Here is an 8002-nt window from a genome sequence, read left to right as displayed (position 1 = left end):
TTCCCCCTCTCATACTTTTTTACTGAGGTTTCTATGAAATATCACAGGATTTGGAGGTTGAAACTACTTTATTCCTATCATACATACTTCTTCTCACTGCAAAATATCCTTTCACGTTAAATGTGTAAGCAGTGGCTAGAGTTGGGCTTAATTTGGTTCTGTGGACAGAAGCCCTATAGCTTTCCTTTTACATTGCACAATAGTGATTCTATGAGGCGTGTCCAAAAAGTAATGAGAATGGTATTTTAAAAAGTATTTTATCGAAAAATTTTACAATTGATCATTGTCTCCTTCAAAGTATGCACCTTGAGAGTGTACACAATGCTCCCAGCAATTTTTCCATTCTTCATAGCATCCCTGGAGGTTCTCAAAAAAGATGGCGTCCAGAGCCTGTGTAGTGGCTCTTTGGACGTTATCCACACTACCAAAATGATGTCCTTTCAAACCCTTCTATCTCTTTCGGAATATGAAAAAGTTGCAAAGAGCCAAGTTGGGGCTGTAGGGTGAATGGGGAAGCACCGTGATGGGTTTTTCAGCCAAAAACTCACTAACAGCCAAAACACTGTGACTCTGTGTGTTGTCGTGATGAAGCTGGGCTGATCTTAGGATGCACATGAAAAACTCTTTGTCTCAAGTGACCAAGAACTTCCAGGTAAAATCTTTGATTCACAGTTTGCCCAGTAGGTACAAATTTCTTATGGACAATTCCACATGAATAAAAAAAAAATGAACGTTGATTTGACCTTTGATTTGCTCATTCGAGCTTTTTTGGGGTGAGATGACATTGGTGTGTGCCATTCTGAACTTTGTTTATTCGTCTTGGGATTGTACTCAAACACCCAGGATTCATCTCCCGTGATCACTTGACTCTAAAAATCAGGCTCTCTTTTCAAATGTGCCAACAGGTCTTGATAAACGAGTTGATGGTGTTCCTTCTGACCATATGACAAGTTCTTTGGAACAAGTTTTGCACACATTTTTCTCATGTTCAAATCCTGAGTCATGATTTCATGAACAATTGACTTGGTAATTCTTGTTTCCTCTGCAATCATTCTGATAGTGAGCCGTCGGCCACAGTTGAGAACAGACCTCACTGCAACCACATTCTGTTTTGTTTTTAATGAAGAGGGCCGTTTTGATTGTTGTTCGTCTTCAACACCTTCTCGTCCTTCCTTGAAGACCTTGTGCCATTGGTACACTTGTGCAGATGATAGCGCAGCTTCTACATAAGCTTTCCTCACCATTTTCAAAATTTCTGATGCACTTTTACCCAATTTCACAAAATTTTTTTATCACGTACCGCTGTTTCAAACTTGCTTGCATTTTTGTTAATATGAGGCACTTAAACAGGGTATCATAAAAAAGAATGTCTCAACTCTGACAGGGCTGCAATGCAACTGAACAGTGTTCTAACGTATACCTGGCACCCCATCCAAGTGGCATTGAGTTAGGGCAGCCTAATGACATCAATGGGCTGCAAATGCACCAAAATGTCCAGAAAATAGTACATGCCACAAATGTAACAAAATTCACCACACAGCACTGTGGTGCATTGTAGCATGCACTGTACATGAAGTTTCTGTTTTCCTAACATCTCCCTGGTATCACACTAATGAGAAATAATTAGTCAAACAAAGGGAGGGATGCCTAAGTAATTTTACGCAAATTAAAATTCTTTTTGTGCTTAGTGGGAAAATTATAGATGTGGATGCTGCACACAAACAACCTGAATACAAGACAGAAAACTAAAATTGATAAAATAGGTGCTCTTCCAAAATCAAATCAATAATATCAACAAATTAGTGTACTGTATACACCATACATATGTTAATCAAATATTATCATAAGGTAAGGAATATCCGGAATCTGCGGCACTCTTCAATCTTTATTCGTTATTGATAAAATCCATATCACAGACAGCGTCAGGGACAAAAAGGTTAACGTGTTTCACGCTGAAAACTAGCGCTTAATCAAATATTATCGTGTTCAGGGAGGAAAATGAGGCCACTCTACAAATGGTCTTTTCTGATGTCCATCAAGAGGCTGCCCAGAAAGTCAAAAAACTCCTCATGTAGCATGCAGTCACCTACTCTAGCATCACCAGGGACTTAGCTCCCTGCTCCAGAATTCTGGAAGATACCTCATTTCCCTTTTTCCTTTCTTGTGGAATAATGGACAGATGCTAGAGATGTCTAAATGGCACTGTGGTCTCCCGGTAGGCCTTGAGAATTCTAGTAATGTCCTAAGGTGTGGACCTACCCCCATGACCACTGGAGTGTTGGGAGGACAATTTCATGGTTCACATAAAATGGCAAGGTCATCTTTGGAACAAAGTGTAGCATTGGCATTAAAGCCACCCCATCTGGGTGAAACATCCAGTAGGGTTTATTGTAACCAGGGGCTTGTAATTCTGCTACCCTGGAGAAGTAAACCATTGACACTATAAAAATGCTTTTCAGGGATAGAAGCCAGATTACATGGCTATAGGGGTGTAAAGGAAAACATCATTAGATAGTCCAGTACCAGCAGTAAATCCCAAATAGGGAATGTTCTTGGAGATCTGATATAGAGTGATGCTCTCAGGAACTGGGTGACTAGGGATTTGGCAGCCCATGGTATCTTGGTAAATTCTGAAAAAGTGAACACCTGTACTTTGACGGAGCTTAAACTAAGCCTCTCTTCCAGGCCAGACTAAGTGAATTGAACAAAACAATTCCAAATAGTACTATAAATTATATTTGTACCTAGGTTTTAAGCATAGTTCCTACTTTCCTACTGGTTAGCCTTGCTCCACTTGTTCCTTCTCAAAAAGCCTTGTTTTGAAAGGCAATTTCACTAGGGAGACCACTAGTTCCTGTCACAGTCTCTAATGTACTTGTCTATAAGTGGAATCTAAGGAAAGACGTAGATCATGAAAAAAGGCCATGCAGAGGTCAGCGCACTCACAGCTACCTTCTAGACATGCAGCAATCTTGACATGAAGTTTTACAATTGCTGTTTCAAATAGAAGTAAAGAGGTCTATTATTATTATCATTATTATTATTATACAGGATTTATATAGCGCCAACAGTTTGCTCAGCGCTTTACAATATAACGGGAGACAATACAGCAACAATACAGTTCAATACAAGAGGGATAGGAGGGCCTTGCTCCTTGAAGCTTACAATCTAGGAGGGAGGCCCACTCTGTCTTTAGTTGTTCTGGACAAGTAATCCACTTGCTGGTTTTCCACTGTGATGTTTTGTAGGTGTAACTGTGCCCAGTTCATGATGGGTGTCATCTCCTCAAACAACAAGAAATGGCATGTTGCAGTCCCCCCCCCCCCCCATACACACAAAAAAAATTATATCAGACCCTTATTCTAACAGTGGTAGGGCTTAAAAATTCATGGTTAACTTAAAACTGAGCTTATGTGGTGTATACAAAGCACAGAGGTGCCACAGTCCTTGTACCCACAACATATGTTTTTAATTACTGTTCCAGAAACAAGAGTCTCTCAAATAAACATAGGCACAACCAATTTTAAAAAATTAAACTCAGTTGTACTTAATGCACAAAAGCAGTGGTCAGGTGTACATAGTGCAAAGTGTTCAAGATTCTAAAGCACATAATGCAGAGTGTCGGGGACAGGAGTATATAATGCACTGAGTTGAGGAGTGAGCCAACGCATAAAGTGCAGGGGTCAGGAGTGTGTGACACGCAGCATTTGGGGTCAAGAGCACATAGCGCCCAGAGTGCAGGGTTCAGGAGTACATAAAGCACAGATTGCAGGGTTCAGGAGTCCAAAATGCTCAGATTGCAGAGGCCAGGATTATATAATGCAGAGAGTGCAGGGGTCAGGAGGGCAGAATGTGCTGAGTACAGCGTCCAGGAGTACATAATGCACAGAGTGCAGGAGCCAAAAGTGAGTAATGCACAGTGAAGGGGGTCAGGAGTACATAAAGCACAGAGTGTAAAGATCAGGAGTGCATAACGCACAGAGTGCAGGGGCCAAAAGTACATAATGCACAGAGTGCAGGGGTCAAGAGTTAGTAATGCACACAGTGAAGGGATCAGGAGTGCATAAAGCACAGAGTGCACAGGCCAGTATGCATTACATAGAATGCAGGGATCAAATGTCCCTTTCCTTAGGTACAAATCACTTCCTTGCCCAGTATACATCTCTCCCCCCTCCAATACACATCTCCCACCTTCCTCCAGGATATATATCTCTCCCCCTCCCCCACTGCACATATCCCATAGTACACTTCTCTGCTTCCTCCGAACCCCTGCCCCCCACCAAGTATACAGCTCTCCCCCTTCCATCCCCCCAGTACACATTTCTACCCCCTCAAACTCCCTAGTACACATCTGTACCCCCACCCAGTGCACATCTCTCCTCCCTCCAGTCTCTCAGTACACATCTCTCCCTCCTACATACAATTCCCCCCCCATACACATTTCTCTCTCTCCTTCAGCCCCCACCAGTAGACATCCCTACCCCCTCCTCCAGTACACATTATTCCACAGTCAATTAGTGCTCAACTGCATTATCCTATGGCTTCAGTTTTCTAGGCCTCCAGAAGTCACATGTATTATGCCACTCCCAGGTTCAGAGCTGTTATTCTCTGGCTGCTGTGGCTGGAGAAGAAGTTAATGGAGCATAGTCTGCACTCTATTATTCATAGTTGAGTGCAGGGGAAACAACAGGGATCTAACAAACCCTATTAAAGAGTACCTGTCACTGTAAAGATGCTATTACATAGTGAGCTATTGGTCCTCTATGTGATAGCAACAAAGTTAAGTGAAAATAAAAAGTTAAAATTAAAGTAACTGATAAATAGTAAAAAAAACAAACCCCCCCCCCCAAAATGTTCTTAAGCCACCTGTCTACATACACAAACATACATATAATAAAGCTTATAAAAGCATATTCAGGCATAAAATATGCATTTTAGCACAAAAAAGTATAATATATATATATATATATATATGTGTATATATATGTATATACAGTGCTCAGCATAAATGAGTACACCCCTTTTGAAAAGTAAGATTTTAACCAATATCTTAATGAACACAAGAACAATTTCCAAAATTTTGACAAAAGTGAGTTTTATAGAACATTTGTTTAGATCATTACAGGAAAGTAAGGTTAATAATATAACTTAGGCTATAAAATCTTCAGTTTTACTCAAATTAGTTGATGCAAAAATGAATACACCCCACAACAAAAACAACTACATCTAGTATTTTGTATGACTGCTATGATTTGTAAGGACAGCACCAAGTCTTCTAGGCATGGAATGCACAAGTTGGCGACATATTGCAACATCTATGTTTTTCCATTCTTTAAGAATGACCTCTTTTAGAGCCTGACTGCTGGATGGAGAGTGACGCTCAACTTCAGAATTCCCCATAGGTGTTCGATTGGGTTCAGGTCAGGAGACATACTTGGCTGAATCACTTTCAACCTGTTCTTCTTCAGAAATGCAACAGTGGCCTTAGATGTGTGCTTTGGATCATTGTAATGTTAGAAAAGTGCACAACAACCAAAGGCACGGAGTGGTGGTAGCATCTTCTCTTTAAACATAGAGTACATCTTTGAATTCATGACACCATCAATGAAATGCACCAGCAGCACTCATGCAGCCCCACAGAAGGACACTGCCATCACCATGTTTTACTGTAGGCACCATGCATATTTCTTTGTACTCCTCAGCAGGGGTGGACTGACCATTTGGAAACTCGGGCACTCCCCGAGGGCCTGGGGTCAGTAGGGGGTCCCATGATATGCCCCTGGTACCTTTTTCATAGGCTTTTTTGAGTTTGGGCAAGGACACATAGGCCCCATGATCCCCTATTGCCCGGGGGCCCCATGAGTTGTCAGTCCGCACCTGCTCCTCAGTTTTGTGACACCATACAGTTGTGAAGCCATCAATTCCAAAAACATTTATCTTGGTTTCATCACTCCAGAGTACAGTCCCAGTAGTCTTCTTTTTCAGCATGGGTCCTAGAAAATTCTAGGCAGGTTTTTTGTGCACGGACTTTAGAAGAGACTTTCTTCATGGATGACACACCCATGCATGCCATTCCTCTGCAGTGTACGCCATATTGTGAAACAATCACCCCAGTTTGGCTTTCTACTTCCATAGCTAACTGCAGTAAACTTGTATGTAATTTTCTTCAACCTTTCTCATCAGAATACGCTCCTGTCGAGGTGTTAACTTCCATGGACAATCTGGAGGTCTCTGTGAGATGGTTGCAGTTCCATCTTTGTAAAATTTTTGTGTCACTTTTTCTACAGTATTCTGACTGATAAGTAAAGCTTTGCTGTTCTTCTTTAGCCTTCACCTTTCTTGTGTAAAGAAATTATTTTCTTTCTCAGGCCTTGTGACATTTCTCTTCCATCTGGTTCCATTGCTGACAGCATGAAATGGGAAGGGGTTTTCTTTGTTAAGTAAAGCCCTTTTATAATCAACTGTCTGCTGGACACCTGTTTAATGAATAATTAGACTCACCTGTAGTTGAATTCTTGGTAATTAGGATTTTGTTGTGCAAAATTTAGCTTCGCTCCTAAGACTTTAATTGGATTGTATTCGTTTTTGCAACATGGCCATAAATAAATTTGTTAGGAAAAATACTTTTTGTGTGTGCAAATTAAAAAATCTTATTTGCAATCAATGGCTCACAATTGGAGGAATATTTTGTAGTATAGTGTCCCATAGAAAATGTTGATTCTAAAAGGAAAGTAAAGGTTTTCTGACAAATCTGTTGGTGTATATTTATGCTGAGCACTGTATGTATTTTCTGGAAGAGAAAGGGTTAGAAAAATAAATTAAACATTTCAGAAACGTGTTTAATTTAGTGATAGAATAATTATATACCTTTTTAAAGATTTTAGCCAATCTGGACAGTAATGTGGTCAGTCCTCTAATCCATCCTAAGTAATAAAATATAATTAACTACAAGCTGAATATTTCTTCTTGATGTATTTAATTTGGCTCATCTAGCCTAAATGATTCATCAATAATTAAAGCTGACCATCTGATACTGTTGTAACGTTATAGAGCAGAAAAGAGTTGCTGGTTTTTATTAATTCAGTTTAATCTGAGTTTTCTGTGAGTTTCTATAGCTACACTACTTGTAGCAAATAATAGAGTTTAAGATGACTATGGTCCCATCTACTAGAAGAGAGAAAGTAGGAATTGTCTGCATTTGTGAAAGAGACGTTTTTTTAATTTTTCAAGGTGATATTTGAAGTTTTTGTGTATGGTGTTATAAGGAAGGGTTTTTCTGAGGCAGGAGAAGCCTGCCATCTGAGTGGGTGATAACATTCTTGCTTTTGTAGTGACAGGTATAACAAAAATATGTCTCTGCCTTGAAAGCTTGTTTGGTTGCACAAATGTAAGCCTGAAGTAGGACTTGGTGATATAGTTTTCTCTTTTACAGCTTCCCTGTAATATAATTGATTATTAAACAACGTCAATATATTCTTCGGATAGAGCCTAAAAAGCAATCTCAGCAAAAGAATGTTACATAAAGTATATCTATAACCAAAACAAAACTACTGTGCATTATCGACACTTATTGATAAAAAAAAATGGCAATGGGTCCAAAATGGTTTTTTTTTTATTTGTGTTTCCGTTGGAAGCATTTTTCTTTACTTCTTGCTCAAGAGACACAACATTTTGTGATAGTAAATTTCTACAAATTGAGGGGAAGTCAACAGGCCACCCTATTGAGAGATTTCCCTTCATCACCTGTTCTGGTGACAACCAAAAAAATGTGGATCTTCCATCCAGGGCTGCCATTAGAAATCATGTTGCCCTGTGCAGCCTACCTGACAGCCACCCCCCACCAGTACCCCTCTTTTGGATGCCCAGCCCACTGCCCCACACTCTATATCCCCTTCACCCCACAGTCTGCACTCCCCTGCATCCCTCCTTACACCTCACTCTACACCTCCTTCACCCCCTCCCATTATTTCACATTCTGCACCAACATGCATTCCCCATTACT

At 40.2% G+C, this 8002-nt stretch overlaps 1 pseudogene; it reads right to left on the bottom strand.

Annotated features, from left to right (window-relative positions):
- Nucleotides 1-869: 869 nt before the first annotated feature.
- LOC149467818 (protein GVQW3 pseudogene) lies at nucleotides 870-1244 on the bottom strand (annotated as a pseudogene).
- Nucleotides 1245-8002: the final 6758 nt, after the last annotated feature.

This window comes from Staurois parvus, unplaced genomic scaffold (assembly GCF_062004578.1).
Source record: "Staurois parvus isolate SC_StPar_1 unplaced genomic scaffold, SC_StPar_1.0 ptg000099l, whole genome shotgun sequence".
NCBI lineage: Eukaryota > Metazoa > Chordata > Amphibia > Anura > Ranidae > Staurois > Staurois parvus.
Note: the sequence above shows the minus strand (reverse complement) of the source record. Positions and strands in the feature narration are given on the sequence as shown.